Source organism: Rana temporaria, chromosome 2 (assembly GCF_905171775.1).
Source record: "Rana temporaria chromosome 2, aRanTem1.1, whole genome shotgun sequence".
In the NCBI taxonomy this organism is placed as follows: Eukaryota; Metazoa; Chordata; class Amphibia; order Anura; family Ranidae; genus Rana; species Rana temporaria.
The window spans coordinates 71,733,867-71,754,456 of NC_053490.1; positions in this window are offsets into that span (position 1 = coordinate 71,733,867).

Sequence of the window (20,590 nt, forward strand, 5' to 3'; positions counted from 1 at the left end):
CTTCTCTGATTAATGCTCTCCTTGCCCGATCTGTCAGTTTAGGGTATACAGTGCCTTGAAAAATATTCATACCCCTTGAAATTTTCCACATTTTGTCATGTTACAATCAAAAACGTAAATGTATTTTATTGGGATTTTATGTTATAGACCAAGACCAAGTGTCACATAATTGTGAAGTGGAAGGAAAATGATAAATGTTTTTCCAAATTTTTTACAAATAAATTTGTGAAAAGTGTGGCGTGCATTTGTATTCAGCCAGTCAATACTTTGTAGAACCACCTTTTGCTGCAATAACAGCCTTTTTTGGGGTATGTCTCTACCAGCTTTGCACATCTAGAGAGTGAAATTTTTGCGTGTTCTAATTTTCAAAATAGCTCAAGCTCTGTCAGATTGGATGGAGAGCATCTGAGAGCCTTGCCACAGATTCTCAATTGGATTTAGGTCTGGACTTTGACTGGACCATTCTAACATATGAATATGATTTGATCTAAACCATTCCATTGTTTTTTTTTGTTTGTTTTTTTTTTTTTTTTATCAAATATTCTTTATTTTCCTTTTCACATAATAAAACCATACAGCCATTTTCCTTTTATGTGCAGCAATACATATATCAAAAATAAAAAAAATCCACATTTCGCATTGGGTCTTTTACCAAACAGGAAAATCCTTTGAGGTGTATAATATGCTCTGTGTATTAAATAAAGGTGGGATACCATTTGAGAAGGGGATACTCTGGCTCCTGCTTCTAATATACTATTCCATTGTTCCTGTGACAGTGGACCCACATTCTTTTCCCATTTCTCCTTGTTTTTAATATCTGATCCTTCACCCTGTTCCACCCCCTCTATACTCCTAAACATGTCTGAAATCAACCCACTGGATGTTTCTGCATTTACTAGTTTGCGGCAGCCATTCCATTGAAGCTTTGTCTGTATGTTTAGGGTCATTGTCCTGCTGGAAGGTGAACCTCTGCCCCAGTCTCAAGTCTTTTGCAGACTTTTACAGGTTTTCGTCTAAGATTGCCCTTCTTTTCTGGCTTTTATTCAACAATTCTTCTTGCCCCTCTTCCATAAAGGACAGATTTGTGAAGTGCACGACTAATAGTTGTCCTGTGGACAGATTCTCCTATCTGAGCTGTGGATCTCTGCGGCTCCTCCAGAGTTACCATGGGCATCTTGGCTGCTTCTCTGAGTAATGCTCTCCTTGCCGGCCTGTCATTTTAGGTGGACGGCCATGTCTTGGTAGGTTTGCAGTTGTGCCATAATGTTTCCATTTTTGGATGATGGATTTAACAGTGCTCCGTGAGATATTCAAAGCTTGTGATATTTTTTTAATAACATAACCCTGCTTTAAACTTCTCCACAACTTTATCCCTGTCCTGTCTAGTGTGTTCCTTGGCCCTCATGATGCTATTTGTTCACAAAGGTTCTCTAACAAACCACTGAGGGCTTCACAGAACAGCTGTATTTATATTGAGATTCAATTACACACAGGTGGTATCTATTTACTAATTAGGTGACTTCTGAAGTCAATTTCGTTCCACTAGATTTTAGTTAGTGGCATCAGAGTAAAGGGGGCTGAATACAAATGCACACCACACTTTTCACTTATTTATTTGAAAACAAATTGGAAAACCATTTATCATTTTCCTTCCACTTCACAATTATGTGTCACTTTGTGTTGGTCTATAACATAAAATCCCAATAAAATACATTTACATTTTTGGTTGTAACATGAAAAAATGTTTAACACTTCAAGGGGTATGAATACTTTTTCAAGGCACTGCAACCTTCTCAGCACATATGCATATCCAACACCTGATTAGCTGCTAGTACTTCCCATCCCTTTCCTGGTCTGCATCAGTACAGGGATAACAATAAATTACAGTAGATTATTCTAAAAATGAAATGTATTGATATTTGAATTCTTAACTTTATTAATTTATGTATTTTTTCTATCTGCCTGAACTTCAACTGTAAGGCCCCATACACACGATAGAATCCATCCGCAGATAAATCCCAGCAAATGGGTTTCTGCGGATAGATCCTATGGTGTGTACACGCCAGCGGATCTGTTTCCGCGGAGAAATCTCCTCTGGGATGGATTCCAGCAGATCGGATATTTGCTGACATGCACAACAAATCCATCTGCTGGAATCCATTCCAACGGATGGATCCGCTCGTCTGTACAGACTTACCGGATCCATCCGTCCAAAGGGATTCCCCGCACGCGTCGTAATGATTTGACGCATGCGTGGAATTCCTTATATGACAGCGTCGCACCGTCGCCGCGTCATAATCGCGGCGACGGCGCGACACGTCATCGCCAGAGGATTTCCGCGCAGATTTCAATGCGATGGTGTGTACACTCCATCGCATAGAAATCTGCGGAAATCTTTGAGAGGATTTATCCGTGGAAACGGTCCGCTGGACCGTATCCGCGGATAAATTCTCTCGTGTGTATGGGGCCTTAAATCTAAGGCTACCTATGAACGTCAGGTTAGCGCCAACCAGCTTGGTAATGGAGATGGGGGAGAAGAAGAGCATCAACTTTAAGCTATAATGATTGCAGAAATGACTATTTAATAGCCCATAATTATTACTTGGTAATAAAACTGGCTAATATAATAGCCATTGTCGTTTCTGCATGGATCTATAGATTTTCCCTCGTATTAGTTAAAAGTGACCTTCCCGAGGACTGAACCAGTTGAAAGAGCAAAAATCAATCAGGCCATGCATTCAGCTGATATAATGTTATGTAATGACACTATTCTCTAGAGATGGATCCCCGGACCCATAAATTGTTTATAAAATTCTATCCCATGTTCCAATTAATTGGAAGTTGGAAGCGGTGTAATGCAATATCTAATGGCCATTCGAAATGGCAAATAAAAAGCATATTGAAAGCAATTTATATACAATTGCTCATTATTTCCTTTTTAATTTCCTGCCTGTCCTGGTGTCAAATAGATCATTTGAGCAAGCAGGGCAATGTAGAGATTGAAGATTGAATATATTTCTATGTATTTAATAATGTTCGGAATCTAATTCTACACAAATGGCTTCTGGCTCTAGGGGAAAGTCTTATGCCGCGTACACACGATCAGTCCATCCGATGAGAACAGACCGATGGACCGTTTTCATCGGTTAACCGATGAAGCTGACTGATGGTCCGTCGCGCCTACACACCGTCGGTTAAAAAAACGATCGTGTCAGAACGCGGTGACGTAGAACACAATGACGTGCTGAAAAAAACGAAGTTCAATGCTTCCAAGCATGCGTCTACTTGATTCTGAGCATGCGTGGATTTTTAACCGATGGTCGTGCCTAACGATCGGTTTTGTTCTATCGGTTAGGAATCCATCGGTTAAATTTAAAACCAGTTGGCTTTTTTTTAAATTACCGATGGCACCCACACACGATCGGTTTTGACCGATGAAAACGGTCCATCAGACCATTCTCATCAGTTTAACCGATCGTGTGTACGCGGCAATACTTTTGTTTTCCTTTATCCATTTACAGAATGTGACTCATATGTAAAAGAGAACTTTGTGTAAAAAAAAGTACATTCTGTAATAAATGTATGTATAATTAAAAAGCTTTTTACTTATTTGTGAGATTAGTTTTAGATATCCCGTTTAGAAAATAAAATAGTAGACTCATATAAATATATACTACTGGAACCACACAGCTAGGCACCAATATCCCTGCAACTTTAAACAAAAGAATATACTAGAAATAGTGCACTTTAAAATTGCCTAACAATATACATACACTAATAGGCACCACTATTAAAATTAAACAAATGTATTCACAAACTATTAAAAGTACAACACATTAGTGCAGGGGTCTCAAACTCAAATTACCTGAGGGCCACAAGACAAGTTTTCATATGCCATGGGGGGCCGCATGCAAACTTTCAAACTTCAAAAACAACAGTACTGGTGTCAGCGAACACATTATTACCACCAGCACTGGTGTCAGCGAGCGCATTATTACCACCAGCACTGGTGTCAGCGAGCGCATTATTACCACCAGCACTGGTGTAAGTCAGGGTTTGACAAATTTGCTTGGAATCTAGGAGCCAGCTAAAAAAGTTAGGAGCCAGAAAACGCACCCCGTCCCGATGAGCTTGCGCGCAGAAGCGAACACAAACGTGAGCAGCCCCGCATATGTAAACGGTGTTCAAACCACACATGTGAGGTATCGCCGCGATTGGTAGAGTGAGAGCAATAATTCTAGCTCCTCTGTAACTTAAAACATGCAACCTGTAGATTTTTTTAAACGTCGCCTATGAAGATTTTAAAGGGTAAAAAAGTTTGTCGGCATTCCACAAGCGGACACAATTTTGAAGCGTGACATGTTGGGTATGAATTTACTCGGCGTAACATTATCTTTCATAATATTAAAAAAAATGGGGATAACTTTACTGTTGTCTTATTTTTTAATTAAAAAAAGTGTAATTTTTTCCCAAAAAAGTGCGCTTGTAAGACCGTTGCGCAAATACGGCGTAACAGAAAGTATTGCAACGATCGCTATTTTATTCTCTAGGGTGTTAGGATAAAAAATATATATAATGTTTGGGGGTTCTAATTAGAGGGAAGAATATGGCAGTGAAAATAGTGTAAAATTACATTAGAATTGCTGTTTAACTTGTAATGCTTAACTTGTAATACCAACGGCCACCACCAGATGGCGCCAGCTCACATCTGGTGGTAATTACTTGTAATACCAACGGCTCACCACCAGATGGCACCAGCTCCCCTCACTTCCACCCTGCCTGCGGGCCATTTATAACTGGTCCGCGGGCCGCAAATGGCCCGCGGGCCGGTACTTTGAGACCACTGCATTAGTGCCACAAAACTTTGCTTATTTACAGACCAGGAAGTAAAATACTTCCACGCATGCGTCGAATCCATTCGACGCATGCAGGAGATTTCTGTCCGCTGGTTAGGTGTACTAACCAGCGGACATGTCGGACGGACGGGTTTCCAGCAGATAAGTTTTAAAGCATGCTTTAAAACTTTTGTCTGCTGGAAACCTGTCTGCTAGGCTGTACACACGGTCGGATCTGTCCGCTGAAACTGGTCTGCGGACCAGTTTCAGCAGACATGTTCGGTCGTGTGTACAAGGCCTTAGGCAAAACTTGACATGGGGCCCCACTCACACCCATGATGGCAAAAATAATTCAAGGACAAGAGCCTCTTCCCCACAACCATGGCAGGTGGTTGTGGGGGTATGCGGGCAGGGGGCTTATCGGAATCTGGAAGCCCCCTTTAACAAGGTGGCCCCCAGATCCTGCCCTTTAATACCTAAGGGGCGGGGTCCACCCGGTGATGTCACCTGCTGAACCCACCCCCTTGTGACATCATTGACTGAGGGCAATGAAGGGGTGGTATCACCGATATTCACTGGTTGCTAGGGATGCTGGCGGCCCCACTCCTGAGTCAGGGCTCTTAACGTTGCCTGAGCACAGGTACGTTAGGTCCCCTGTCCCTCAAAACTGGTAATGCATTGGGTAAGTTAGGCGGCCGCGAGGCCCCTGTGAGTGTGAGGCCTTAGGCGACCGCCTAATTTGCCTAATTAAAGAGCCGCCTCTGCTCAAAAGTTCTGTCACAACACATTTCTCAGGTTACAAATATCCCACAGTATATGTGAAATATGTTTAACAGTATATATCAGTGATGGCGAACCTTGGCACCCCAGATGTTTTGGAACTACATTTCCCATGATGCTCTTGCACTCTGCAGTGTAGCTGAGCATCATGGGAAATGTAGTTCCAAAACATCTGGGGTGCCAAGGTTCACCATCACTGGTATATATGTTCCCCCTGGTTAAGGCAGAGGCAGGAATTTTGCCATGCCTTCCCCAGGAAAACACATATACTATAAGACAGTTTATTGGATGGTGAAAGGTTATGATATGCAGCTATATAGCTTCTGTCCTCCACAAGGATCATGCACTGTCTATTGTGGGGCAATATAAGAGGGTTAGTAGAATGGTATAATTTCTATTATATTGATGGGATACTCCCTGAGACTCCTCCAAGTGTTTCACAATGCCTGAGGAACTGATATTTGGTCCCCACGAAATGCGTTGTGATTTAACTGTTGCAATCCCCCCTGCTACCAGCATCTAGGATCTTGAAGTCATCTGACATGACTATAACAAAGCATGTATATATTTTCCGAGTAGGGTGGGAAAGCCAACAGTATACTGTAAAACAAGTGTTTTTTAACCACATCCAGACCGCCAACCGTCATTATACGTGATGCGTTTGAAGAGGAATACCGTTGTTATGGTAGCTATGACAATATCTTTTTTTTTTTTATTGCATTTAAGTCCAAATATGAGATCTGAGGTCTTTTTGACCCCAGATCTCATATTTAAGAGGACCTGTCATGCTCTTTTCTATTACAAGGGATGTTTACATACTCCTGCCCCAGCATTCTCAATGTGAAAGCCAGAGAAAAAAATCTCCTGCAAGCAGCATTGTTGGAGTGGTGAGAGGAGCGGTGTGTATACCGCTCCTTCCCATCGGAAACAATGGGACACCGCGGTAATACTGCCTCTGCAGAGGCGCATTGCGGGCGGTATTATCCCTTTTTCGGCCGCTAGCAGGGGTTAATACCACACCGCTAGTGGCCGAATACCGCCGCAATTCCGACGGTATAGCGCCGCTAAAAATAGCAGCGCTATACCGCCACCACACCTCCCGCCCCAGTGTGAAAGGGGCCTTACTGAAGCAGTTGTGTATCATAAACAATTGCAATTTTTTAAACAAATACTTGTTTTCAGAAGTTTTTTTAGCCTATATTTATTACAGATTACAAAGGCCTGGAGAATGCCCAGGAAAAAAACAAGCCTACTTACCGACCAGTTTGCAGACAACCAATTAACCTGTCTAACAGTATGCGTTAAAAACAGGCCAGATTTGTGGAGTGCACGACTAAGGCCGGGTACTCACGACCAAACATGTATGGTGAAAGCGGTCCGTCGGACCGTTTCCACCATACATGTCTGCCAGAGGGCTTCTGTACGATGGTTGTACACACCATCGTACAGAAGTCCGCGCGTAAACAATACGCGGGGCGTGTCCGCGGTGTCGCCGCGACAATGACGCAGCGACGTGGGCGGCCCGCCTTTAAAATGCTTCCACGCATGCGTCGAAGTCATTCGACGCATGCGAGGGACGGCGGGCGCCTGGACATGTACGGTAGGTCTGTACTGACGACCGTACATGTCCGAGCGGGCAGAATTCCAGCGGACTGTTTTAAAACAAGTCCAGGAATATTTGTCTGCTGGGAAAAGGCCCGGCGGGCAAATGTTTGCTGGAATTCGGCCCGCTCGCGCCCACACACGACCAAACATGTCTGCTGAAACTGGCCTGCGGGCCAGTTTCAGCAGACATGTTTGCTCGTGAGTATGGGGCCTAATAGTTGTCCTGTGGACAGATTCTCCCACCTGAGATGTGGATCTCCGCAGCTCCTCCAAAGTTACCATGGGCTGCTTCTCTGATTAATGCTCTCCTTGCCTAGGCTGTCAGTTTAGGTCAGGGGTCTCCAAACTTTTTAATTCGAGGGCCACATTCTATGTTTTACACATATTCGCGGGCCGGAAAAATCATTTATAAATAAATCCACAGTAAAAGAGTAAAATAGAATTTGACTTACTGCTGACAGCAGGACTGGACGGTGCTCCTGTATCGTTTGCTGGCACCTAAACGCTGGAGCATCATGCAGTGGGGCTAAACTTCCAGTGTGCATGAGACTTTACATCTGTGTCCCCATCATGTTCCCCTTACATCCGTGTCCCCATCATGTTCCCCTTACATCCGTGTCCCCATCATTTTCCCCATACATCAGTGTCCCCATCATGTTTCCCTTACATCCGTGTCCCCATTATGTTTCCCATACATCAGTGTCCCCATCATGTTCCCCTTACATCCGTGTCCCCATTATGTTCCCCTTACATCCGTGTCCCCATCATGTTCCCCTTACATCCGTGTCCCCATCATGTTCCCCTTACATCCGTGTCCCCATCATATTCCCCTTACATCGGTGTCCCCATCATGTTCCCCAAACATCTGTGTCCCCATCATTTTTCCCATACATACGTGTCCCCATCGTTTTCCTCAAACATCTGTGTCCCCAAACATCTGTGTCCCCATCATGTTCCCCCTTACATCCGTGTCCCCAACATTTTCACTATACATCCGTGTCGCCGTAATTTTCCCCAAACATCTGTATCCCCATCATTTTCCCCAAACATCCGTGTCCCCATCATTCTCCCCATACATCCTTGTTCCCATATATCCGTGTCCCCATCATTTTGTGTTTCCATCATTCATCAGAGTCTCCCTGCATCCCCCATCAGCCCCCACCTCCCCCACATTTGTGTCGCTATCAGCCCCCCCCCCCCACACACACACGTTTGTGTCCCAATCAGTCCTCCCCCAGATGTCTGTGTCCCCATAAGAGCCATTAGCTCCGCCCCTTCGAATTTTTGTGTCCCCATCTAGAGCCATTCAACCCACCCCCCACACGTGTAACCATCACAGCCCCCCTCCTTGCACGTGTACTTGATTCATACCAGCGCATCTCAGACGTTACACTGACTGTGCAGACCTGCTGCACCTCCCGACTCCCACCCCCCTGGTATTACACACTGGTTAACAGCGAGGCAGGAGGCGGGAGCCAAGAGGTGGCAACAGGTCTGCATTAAAGCACCTCATTGGCTGCTAGGATGCCCGCGGTCCCAGCAGCCAACACAGAGAGACGCCGGGAGAGATTGCGGGACCTGCGCTGCATTGCCGGGGTGAATATGCAGCGTAGGTTCCACAGCTGACAGGAGGACTAAGGACTCCAGCTGCGGGTCGTAATAAATGGCCTGGCGGGCCGGATGTGGCCCGCGGGCCGTACTTTGGAGACCCCTGGTTTAGGTGAACGGCCATGTCTTGGTAGGTTTGCAGTTGTACCATAATCTTTCCATTTTCAGATGATGGATTGAACAGTGCTTTGTGTTGGTCTATCACATAAAGTTCCAATACAATACATTTACATCTTGGTTGTAACATGACACTCTATAGCCACCCGATCATTTTTACAGGGCACAGAAGGGCCCTGCATAACTATGGGGATTGGCTATCTGTTGTTGTCACCCAGAGACCTCTCCCCTTTGTAACGTCACTGCCCCATCATACCCTGGGCGGTAATTTCACAAGGGGCAGGGTCTCCAGGTGACGTCAATGGATGGCCATGCCACCATAGTTAGATAAGAACTGGCATAGCGGGCATAACTGCGGGAGCCATCGTCAGAGCCGGACCTGATTTTTTTATTTTGAGAAGGTTGGTGACAGTAGCAGAAGAAGATGACAATAACAGCGGCAGGGAGCGAAGACCAGAGGAAGAAGACATCAGGGAAGACAGGCGGAAGAAAACATCAGGAGAAGGGGAATACCAGAGAAAGAAGACTCAGAGCTACGACGAGGGACATTCTTCATTGAACAAAGGACTTGTAAAAAACCGTCTCTTTGTTTTTTGCAACACTACACATTTTTTGGGGGTGAAAGGGTAAGGGTACAATGTACCCCATACTTATTCACATGAGGGGCTGGGATCTGGGGGCCCTTGCCAGGGTTGTACGGAAGAGGCCCTTGTTCCCATCAAGATCGGGACAAGGTGCTTGGGGGTGGGGGGCGCTCGCCCCCCTTTCCATGGCCTGCCTGGCTACAAGTTCGATTAAGGGTATGGATTTTGAGGGGGACCCTACAATGTTTTTTTTCTTAAATTGGAGTGGGGTTTCTCCCCAAAATCTATATCAGACCAAAGGGTTTAGTATGGGCTTGGAGGGACCCCACACTGTTTTTTTATTTACATTTTGGCATGAAGTTCCCCTTCAAGATCCATACCAGTCTCAAAGGGCCTGGTATGGACTGGGGAGACCCATATGGATTGGGAGGGGGGACCCACACTTTTTTTTTTAAACCAACATTTCTTTTTTCTTTCAGCTGTCAGTGGGGAAGCTGATGACTCATCGGTTGTTAAGGACATGGCGGCCTGGCTTCCCGACCCCTCCTTAGTAACCAGTTATTGTAGGCGTTTGAAGGGGCGGTTTTAACAAGCCAAAAGTCATTGTCAACCGCACTGCAAATGTGGTCGTTTGGGGGAGCATTTTTAATGCTCATTAACCACTTATCAACCGCACATTTTAACGTGCATTAACACTATAGGAGCGTTTTGATAAGCGTCAGTATTTTGAGCAAGTGTGAATGAGCCCTAAAGGTCAGAACAGTTGGACAAAGTTGGATATTCTGCTGGGGATATTTTGCCACAGAAAATTCAGAGAGCCATATGCAGCCGGTATTTGCTTCAACATTCCAGCAAACACACAAACCTGGAAAGTGTATTTCACGTGGTGTGACTCTTTAGGCTGCAATCACACCTAAGGATAGTGAATTTCAGGAGTTTTTATTTGACAGTTATGCAAGCATATTTCAGTTTTGTAGGAGTGTACTGTATATACAAGGGTTTTACATGTGTATTCCAGTTTCAGGTGTTTTTATTATATCTAATAGAAAGCACTAGGGGGAGGAGATTAGGGGTGGAGAGCTGCTGTTTGGCTAGAAACATTCACATCAAGCATTTTTCAGCCAGTCCTGATGAAGTCATTGGGGCCAAAAACACTCCAATCTACCTAAAAGAAGCTCATGTTATTTTTTTTTTTTTTTTGAGTGACAAGTGTGGTGCTACAGGCAACAAAACATTAATAGCCGGATTCAGGTAGAGCGGCGTACGTTTAAGCCGGCGTAGCGCATCTCATATGCGCTACGCCGACGTAACATAGAGAGGCAAGTACAGTATTCACAAAGCACTTTCTCCGTAAGTTACGTCGGCGTAGAGCAAATGGGCCGGCGTAACCCTGCCTAATTCAAAGTAGGCATGTAGTGGGTGGGCTACATTTAAATTAACCGCGACCCCATGTAAATGAGGGCTGTTCGTACGGCGCATGCGCGCGCATGCTCAGAATCACGACGCAAATACTCCCTACGAAACGACGTTGGCGCAATGCTTTCGACGTGAACGTAACCTACGTCCAGCCCCATTCACGTACGCTTGCGCAAACGACGTAAAATACAACGGCTGTTCCGTCGTCCATACCTTGCATGGGCTGTGCCATCTTTTTGGTGGTTTATCTTTACGCTGGAAAAACGCCTTACGTAAACGGCGTATCTTACTGCGACGGGCGTACGTACGTACGTTCGTGAATCGGCGTATCTTGCTCATTTACATATTCGACGCGTAAATCCACTTACACGCCCCTAGCGGCCAGTGTAAATATGCACATAAGATACGCCGGCGTAGGAGACTTATGTCGGTCGTATCTTAGCCAAATTTAAGCTTAAATATACGACATCGCTCATTCGGACTTACGACGGCGTATCTACTGATAAGTCTACCTGAATCCGGCTATAAGTTGTGAACAGGGGCCATTGAAATGAATAGGATTTTTCTTTTTGAGTATCTGAGGAAAACGCTTAGGTGTGAATGGGGCTTTAATAATAAATTTTAGAACAGATTGACACATGTTAGGCCTCGTACACACGACCGAGTTTCTCGGCAAAAACCAGCAAGAAACTTGCTGTTTGTTTTTTTTTGCAGAGGAAACCGGTCGTGTGTACACTTTTCGACGAGGAAACTGTCCTCGTCGAGCCAAAAAGAAAGTATGTCTTCTTTTTCCTCGACGGCAATGGAGAAATTTGGCTCTCCGAGATCCTCGACAGCCTAACAAGGAACTCGACGAGCAAAACGATGCGTTTCGCCCGTCGAGTTTCTCGGTCGTGTGTACGAGGCTTTATGCTTTTTGCATTAAAATACCAGGGAAAATATATAAGCCGAGTTGGAAAGCAGCCCACTGCTTTAAATAAGCCATTTGGCAAACCCTTCCTTCCCATCATGCTGGTGGGCATTGTACTTATAACATGGAGAAAAAGTGACAGTAGAGGCTCTCAGGTGGGGAGTTGATGTCTCTTTAACCTCCCTGGCGGTAAACCCGAGCGTGACTCGGGGTTGGTTTTTCATGTTAGGATCGGTAACCCCGAGTCACGCTCGGGGTGGACGTGCAGAGTGTGCAGCGGCGCGGCTTACCTTCTCGCTGGATCCACAGGCAAGTTACTCACCTTGTCCCTGGATCCAGCGATGCCACCCGCTGTGTGAGCGAGCGGGACCTCCTCGCTCGATTCACAGTCTCCCCGTGTGCCGCCGATCTCCGTTCCCTGCGACGTTACGACGCACGGGAGCGGAGAACGGCGCCAAATTCAAAAAAGTAAACAAACACTTTACATACAGTATACTGTAATCTTATAGATTACAGTACTGTATGTAAAAAATACACACCCCCCTTGTCCCTAGTGGTCTGCCCAGTGCCCTACATGTACTTCTATAAAAATAAAAAATGTAATTTCTGCCTAAAAACTGTAGATTGTCCAAAAGTGTCCCTTTATGTCAAAAATGGTTTTAGATCAGCTAGAAAACAGCGATAATAAATTATAATCACTTGCAGAATTGTGCGATAGCGATTTGTGGGGAAATTCGTCATAAAAAAAAAATAATAATTACAGCGACAATTCTGCAACTGAGCACATTTCAGTGATTTTGAGTTGATTACATTATTGAATAATTTTTATTATAATTATATTATTACTTGTTATAATTATTTATAATTATTTATTATATTATAATTTATAATTTTGTTTTAAAAAAAAATCATACCCGGGATGCCTACAAGACTCTTGCTTGGTCAGATTTAAGTGAGTTATTTCTAAAAATTACAGGCCTACAGTATAAAACGCCAAATTTCCTTGCAAATAATTGTACCGCTTTCGGTACGTAATTCCAGACAGAATCATACCGCCAGGGAGGTTAATAGCAATAGCTGCTGAAAGTGGTGGAAAAATCAAAGATCGAATTGGGATCCTGGGCCCCCACAACTACCATGTTTCACTTGCCTTTGGCTACACAATTATTAAAGCATTACTGGCAAGGTTTTTAGAGAAATACCTTACATGCTTTAAATATACTCATCTCCACAAACTGCTGTTTCTATGCACACAAGCTATTGTACTTGGCTGATTAGTCCCTGTTAATATCATACAAGAACAGATTGAAGAAAGCCTGATTAATTGTAAATTACAGAATGCCAGATGGGCTAATTGCTAAATAACAGCTGATGTTTGCATTTGTTATTTTAAAAAACACAGCTAGGAGAAGTGGCATAAAAGCTGCATGTACCATTATTTACTCATAGGTATTAAGATGTTAAAACCTGTTAAAAATCTAAAAAAAAAAAAGCACTAGTAATTGAAAAATAAATCTTTCAATAATTCTTCCTTAGAACAGTTCATTGTGCCTCAGGGGATTTAGGGATTGTTTGGAAAACCTGTCTACTCTAAGCAATAATGCTGGCCATGAATGTGGCAATTTGATCAAGCAATTGAACTTTAATTCAAATTTTTATCTAAAATCGCACAGAAATCGAAGATATAATCTGGTGTTTTGATTGACCTCAAGAAGCTGGAATTGAAAATAACCCGACTGACCGTAAAGGAAGAATCTGGTTGCTTTCTTTAAAGTTGCTGAACTTATTTACTCATTTTGATTCAGTTCAAATCAATTGCAATTTTCTTTCTATATTAAAGCTATCAATTGTTTGTCCAGTTTTGACTTTACAGTCAACAGGTGGCCAACCAAACTCATAGGTGGTGGATTGTTTAGTTTCTGGTGATTATTTTTTATTGTGTTTTTGATTCCTGATGGATTAAAAGCGGTTGAAATTTACTAAATATTTTTACGTGAATGGACAATTTATAGGTGTCCTGTAAGAATGGGCTTGGGAATGTTCGGATCGAACCTGCCAGGAAGCCGGAACTGCACACCGCCAATCATAGGCAGCATGTGTATGTGCAGCTGCAGGTCAGTCACTGCCTATGATTGGCGGTATTCAAAGACGGCTTCCTGGCAGGTTCGATCAGAACATGCCCGAGCCCATCCATCACTAGTGACCTGGTAACGTCAAGGGATGCATGAGCGAGTGAATAACTTATATAACGCTACAAATGCGAACTGAATCGCCTCAAGGCGCTTGGCATCCATTTTCCTTCTATTTAGCCTTCAGAAAAGATGGGTCTTGAGTTTTTTTCTGAAGGCCTGGTGATTCTCTTCCGTTCGTATATGAGTTGGTAGTGAGTGCCTTGTACACACTTGTGCATCAGGCAAAGGGCCTTGAATGTGATTCGGTCCTTGATGGGCAGCCAATGGAGGGACCTCAGGGTGGGGAAAATTGATTCCCAGGGTTGCATGAGGTGAGCTGAGCTGCCCTGTAAACAATATCTATAATTTAGTAGTACAGAATTGAAAAAAGTCTAGAAGCATATATACTTGACTGTTTTATAGTTCATCATTTCATTTCATGATGTTACAGATAAATACTGTTATAATTACAGCAGTACCAACAGCTGCTGAACATCACCAAATTATCAATCATGGTATTAATATTTTTTTTATACTTTGTACAAAGATGGATTTGTGAAGACTGACTGGTCTGAAAGCTTCCCTTTGGATTAACATGAGCTCAAGATCCTTCAAGGGATTTCAAGCATTGCCAAGGTAACTAGAGTATTGATCTAGACCAGGGGTGTCACACTCAATTTCAGCATTATGATTGTCCTCAAAAGGGTCGGTTGTATCTGTAAGGGCAACCAAACTGATAAGAGGCATGGAGGAGCTCAGCTATGAGGAAAGATTAGAGGAACTGAATTTATTCACTCTTGAGAAGAGGAGAATAAGGGGGGATATGATCAACATGTACAAATATATAAGAGGTCCATACAGTGAACTTGGTGTTGAGTTATTCACTTTACGGTCAACACTGAGGACAAGGGGGCACTCTTTACGTCTAGAGGAAAAGAGATTTCACCTCCAAATACGGAAAGGTTTTTTCACAGTAAGAGCTGTGAAAATGTGGAACAGACTCCCTCCAGAGGTGGTTCTGGCCAGCTCAGTAGATTGCTTTAAGAAAGGCCTGGATTCTTTCCTAAATGTACAGAATATAACTGAGTACTAAGATTTGTAGGTAAAGTTGATCCAGGGTAAATCCGATTGCCTCTCGGGGGATCAGGAAGGAATTTTTTCCCCTGCTGTAGCAAATTGGATCATGCTCTGCTGGGGTTTTTTGCCTTCCTCTGGATCAACTGTGGGTATGGAGTTGGGTGTATAGGATTTTACTGTGTTTTTTATTTTGTTTTTTTATTTTTTGTGGTTGAACTGGATGGACTTGTGTCTTTTTTCAACCTGACTAACTATGTAACTATGTAAGATTAGATGTCCAGCGCATCCCCTCCCCTTACATTAGATGTCAAGAGCCACCCCACCATCAGAAGTTGAGTCCCCCACTCTCCCTTACATCACAGTGCACCCCCTTTCATTATGCTGCTGCTCGGAAGAAGCAGGATGCATTGCTTGAAAGCAGAAAGTAAGGTGCTGGAGGAGGACCAGAGGAGGGCTGGATCTCTCCTGCAGCTGCAGGAGAGGTGCGAGTGCCACATGAAATGGCATGGAGGGCCAGATTCGGCCCGCGGACCTTTTGTTTGACACCTGTGATCTAGACCATTCTGTTATTTAAAGTGGTTGTAAACCTTTTTTTAAATAAAAACAAACATGCCTATACTTACCTGCTGTGTGAAATGGTTGTGCACAAAGCAGTCCCAATCCTCTTCTTCTGGTGCCCTCCGCCGGTGCTCCAGGCCCCTCCTCTTCCACCGGAGCCCCCATAGAAAGCTCTGTGGGTACATGTGTGGGCTTGCTCCTGAGTCCCGCTGCTGCGTCCATTGACACAGACAGCAGGACTCGGCCCCACCCCCTGCTCCCGTGTTACAGGGTTTTATTGACAGCAGCAGGTGCCAATGTCTCCTGCTGCTAAAAACCTGTCCAATGAGGGGAGAGACAACAGCTGGAACTGCTGCGCTTGTGCACATCGCTGGATCGGTTCGGACTCGGGTAAGAAAAAGATAGGGCTGGGGGGGGGGACAGCTATAGCAGAGAAGGTTTTTCATTCTATGCATTAAGGTGAAAAACCCTAAGGCTTTAGAACCACTTTAATGTACTTAAACAGCTTCAGCATATTGAGGAGCATCAATAGATGATGCCTGGACCCTCTCAGCCCGAGAGTGTTGCTCACCGGCAATGAAAGGCATTTCTGGAAGACTATGGACAGCCATATTTGTGATGTTTGTTCTCCTAAACTTGGAAATATACATGGACTGACAGGTAAACTAAAAGCCCCCCCCCCCCAAGATCTATACCAGGCCCTTTGGTCTGATATGGAGGATTTTGAGGGGAAATCCCACTCCAAAAAAAATGCAGTGGGGGCCCCCAAAATCCATACCAGACCCATATCCAAGCATGCAGCCTGGTAGGTCAGAAAAAAGGGGAACAAGCAAGCGCCCCCCCACCCCAAAGCTCCTTATTACCATGTTGACTAGGACAAGGGCCTCTTCCCAACAACCTTGGTTAGGAAAGGTGTCAAATGTGGCACTGGAGGGGGTGAGGAGGCAGGTTTAGGAAGTGGAGTGGAAAGTGGAGCTCTGCTTTACGAAACTTAGATAGAACTGAAGTTTTTCTTTGCATGTGTCAGATGGTTCAAAATATTACAAAATTATAAGTAAGTTTAAGGCTTTGCTTCTTTATCAAAGGGCCCTCATAGCATTCTTATTCTTTATCTGTCCATGTTTTCACATAGTTGTTGTTTTTTGGACTTATACAGACTTATATATGTATATATAGCTCCTAAAAGGTGTCAAGCTAAAATCTACAGTTTCAATTTGAAAAAGTATTTCTGACTTTCCAGTGGTTTGGAGCCATCTGTGAGACCCTGAGGTTTCAGGTGAGGTGCATCAGGCACAGTCCCAACCTAAGCACGGTTCATAGTCGTAGCATCAGATAGGAGGTTCCTTCAATGAAAAAGATAGCCAAGTTTATTACTTGCACCCTAGCTACCAGAGATCAGTGTTTCAGATGCCTGGCCATTTTTCAATGCTGGGTTTGGACAATGCAAGGGGGGGGGGACTACAATGTGCCAATGGCTATACTGATTAAAAGTCTTATTGTTGCTAAGTTTTCACTTGTAATGAGATGCCCATTTACTCACCATGCTCAGATGCTCATATTCTTTTCTCACCACTCCGAGAATTCCTGGACTGCCCAACGAAGATAGGTTTTTCTACTTCCCTCTTTCAGCAGCTCAAACTACACCTGGAGAGGCAGAGGTTGTTAGTCAAGTCATTTTCAGCCAGGTGAGAGGCCCTCCACTGACAGACATGGCATGTGGGCATCCAGACAAGAACTTAAAGCGGATTTCCGGCCACAATTGCACTTTTTAAATATAAATACCCCTGTAATACACAAGCTTTATGTATTCTAGTAAAGTTAGTCTATAAACTAAGGTCCGTTTTGTTAGGTTGTTACAGCATTTAGACACTTTATAAAATAGAAATTGACTGGGGCCATCTTAAGTGTGGGCATCATGAAGCCAGACTGTATGACTTACTGGATTTCAGCCTTGCAAATCTCGCACATGCTCAGTGCTGCACAAGCAGTGTCAGATCAGGTTTCAGCACCTGTGCTGTCCAAGTCACATGATTCTTTGAAACTGGGGAGTGCACAGACTCCTGGAAAGTTACACCCACTACATTCCCAGGAGTCTGTGCGGTGAAGCTTAAGCACCTAGGTGCAGGAAGTGGGAAGATTAACTATTCTGCCTAGCAACAACACTTTGAAGGCATCTACAAAAAAAAAAAAAATTCGTAAAGGACTAATGACATTTTTTTAAAACTACTGATGTAATGTTATATTTATGGGTGGAACTCCACTTTAAGACCCATTTTACACTGAGTGGTAAACATGCAGCACTTTACCACTAACGCACGTTTTTCTGAAAAACCTAGCTACTGTAGAAAGCACCTTCCCAGTTGCTAGTACTCTAGTTCCAGGAGGGTAGCCCCTCTTTGTCCTATGGCCTGGGATCCCTCCAGCTGTTTTTCTGTGTCACCAGAGCTACCCTGGACATCACTGAGAGGATGCTATCTAAGTGCAAGTAGCTGTGTGTGTGTTTTTAACTGTTTTAGTGTAATAGTGATTCCCAGCTAGACTCTCTGTTGCTCCTACAAAGACTACTTAGAATACATTATGTAGCCATTCTGCCCCCATTTTGAATTCTTGATACTAATGCCACGTACACACAATCGGAAATTCCGACAAGAAAAATCTGATGTGAGCTTTTGGATGGAAATTCGGACTGTGTGTATGCTCCATCGGACTTTTGCTGTCGGAATTTCAGCCAACAAAATATTGAGAGCAGGATCTCTATTTTTCAGACGGAAAAAAATCCTATCGGAAAATCCACTCGTCTGTATGCAATTCCGACGCTGAAAGAAACCATGCATGCTCAGAATCAAGCAGAAGCGCTGAACTGCCTATTGAACTTCATTGATCTCAGCTCGTCATACGTTTTGTACGTCACTGCGTTCTTGACGGTTGGAATTTTCGACAAGATTTGTGTAACCGTGTGTATGCAACACAAGTTTGAGCCAACATTCCATCAGAAAAAAATCCACGGTTTGCTTGTTGGAATTTCTGATCGTGTGTACGCGGCATTACTTTGCAACCGTTTAAAATGGTTGCAAACACTGCTTGGTCAGGCTCCAATCACATAGCCGGAGCTTTGCGAACCATGAAGACAAAGAGTTCCAAGGTGAGTATTTCATACTGTGCTAGTATGCTATGCATACTAGCAAATTATGCCAATGCCTTGCAGTTTTTTTTTGTTTGTTAATATCAGCAGTTACTCGTTTTCTGATTATACAGCTAATTACCCATCCTATAGCACACTGAATGGAGACATTTTCAAAATGGTCGGGTGGCTATTTGGTTACACCAGCAACACGGGCCATGTCATAAATGCAACACATTCTAAAGTAGAGGTATACAGGTTTTAGCCCTTTATTTCTCCTTCATCTGAGCTACACATAAACAGAATACAATCAATTCCCTTTTTACTATATTAGTTGTTCTGATGATTGTGTTTTGAAGGAAATAAGATGGATTATTGTACACACAGTCATCAGGTGATGTGAAGCTCACATATCAGTCTGCATTGATATACTTTTTATTGATTAATGTCTGCCTCCTGTCTTCATCACATGCAGGGATTCTTCTGGAGATGGGTGATTCTTTTCATTAATGGCAGGCATAGTGTTCCCTGGATATTTCTTAGATCAGATACATCTTTGAGTAGTATACTCATAAATGGCATATGACTTGCAATGAAAAAAGTGAACCTACATTTCCTACTTTGTTTACTTTAATAACAAAACTATGGGACTCATTCAAAAAGTAGCCATATAACCTCACAGAATACTGCACTAAAAAATAAAAAAACGCACACGCAATGTGCTGTACAAATGTGATCTCCTAGATAGGACTGAAAACAACTGAATGAAAGTCCTGTTAAAAATCCAGATAAATGGTGTAACGGTCAGGGGTTAACACCGTTTACGATATTCCATTCCACCAACCCACGACAGCTTATCCGACACTCCACAATCCAGCAGACACGATCCATATGGATATTCCCAGAATAACGAGACACACACAGCTCTGTCTCTGGTTCCAAAACGAATGACCACTTTAATGGTAAACTTAGCTTTCTTATATACAGTTACAAAGCATGCTGCAGTAAGAAAAGGGACAATGACACACTCCACCCACAACATCACACAATGGGTGCTTAACGAGTCCCCCCTCAGTCCACATCTTAGGCCCCATACACACAAGAGGATTTATCCGCGGATACGGTCCAGCGGACCGTATCCGCGGATAAATCCTCTTGAGGATTTGCGCGGATTTCCATGCAATGGAGTGTACTCACCATCAAATCGAAATCCGCTCCGAAATCCTCTGGCAATGACGATTATGACGCGGCGACGTGCGCGACGCTGTCATATAAGGAATTCCACGCATGCGTCGAATCATTACGACGCATGTGGGGGATCCCTTCGGACGGATGGATCCGGTGAGTCTGTACAGACCAGCGGATCCATCCGTTGGGATGGATTCCAGCGGATAGATTTGATAACATGTCATCAAATATTTATCCGCTGGAAATCCATCCCAGGGGATAAATATCCGCGGAAACAGATCCGCTGGAGTGTACACACCATAGGATCTATCCGCTGAAACCCATTCGCTGGGATTTTTCAGCGGATGGATTCTATCGTGTGTATGGGGCCTTAGACAGACTTTCTGACTCCGCGATAAGCTATTCCCACCTGCTACATAATCCACATTCCTTTAGTGATCATGAGTCAGACGTCTGACCTTTAGAGTGTGTTAAGTCACAACACATATTATCATCAATAGAACTTTCACACAATACAGTGTCATTAGCATCCCACAATGAGAGGTCCTTCAGAAGCCAGACTTAATTAACACAATAGACAATAGAATGCAATCACAGCAAGCTTTTATCATTACAGCCAG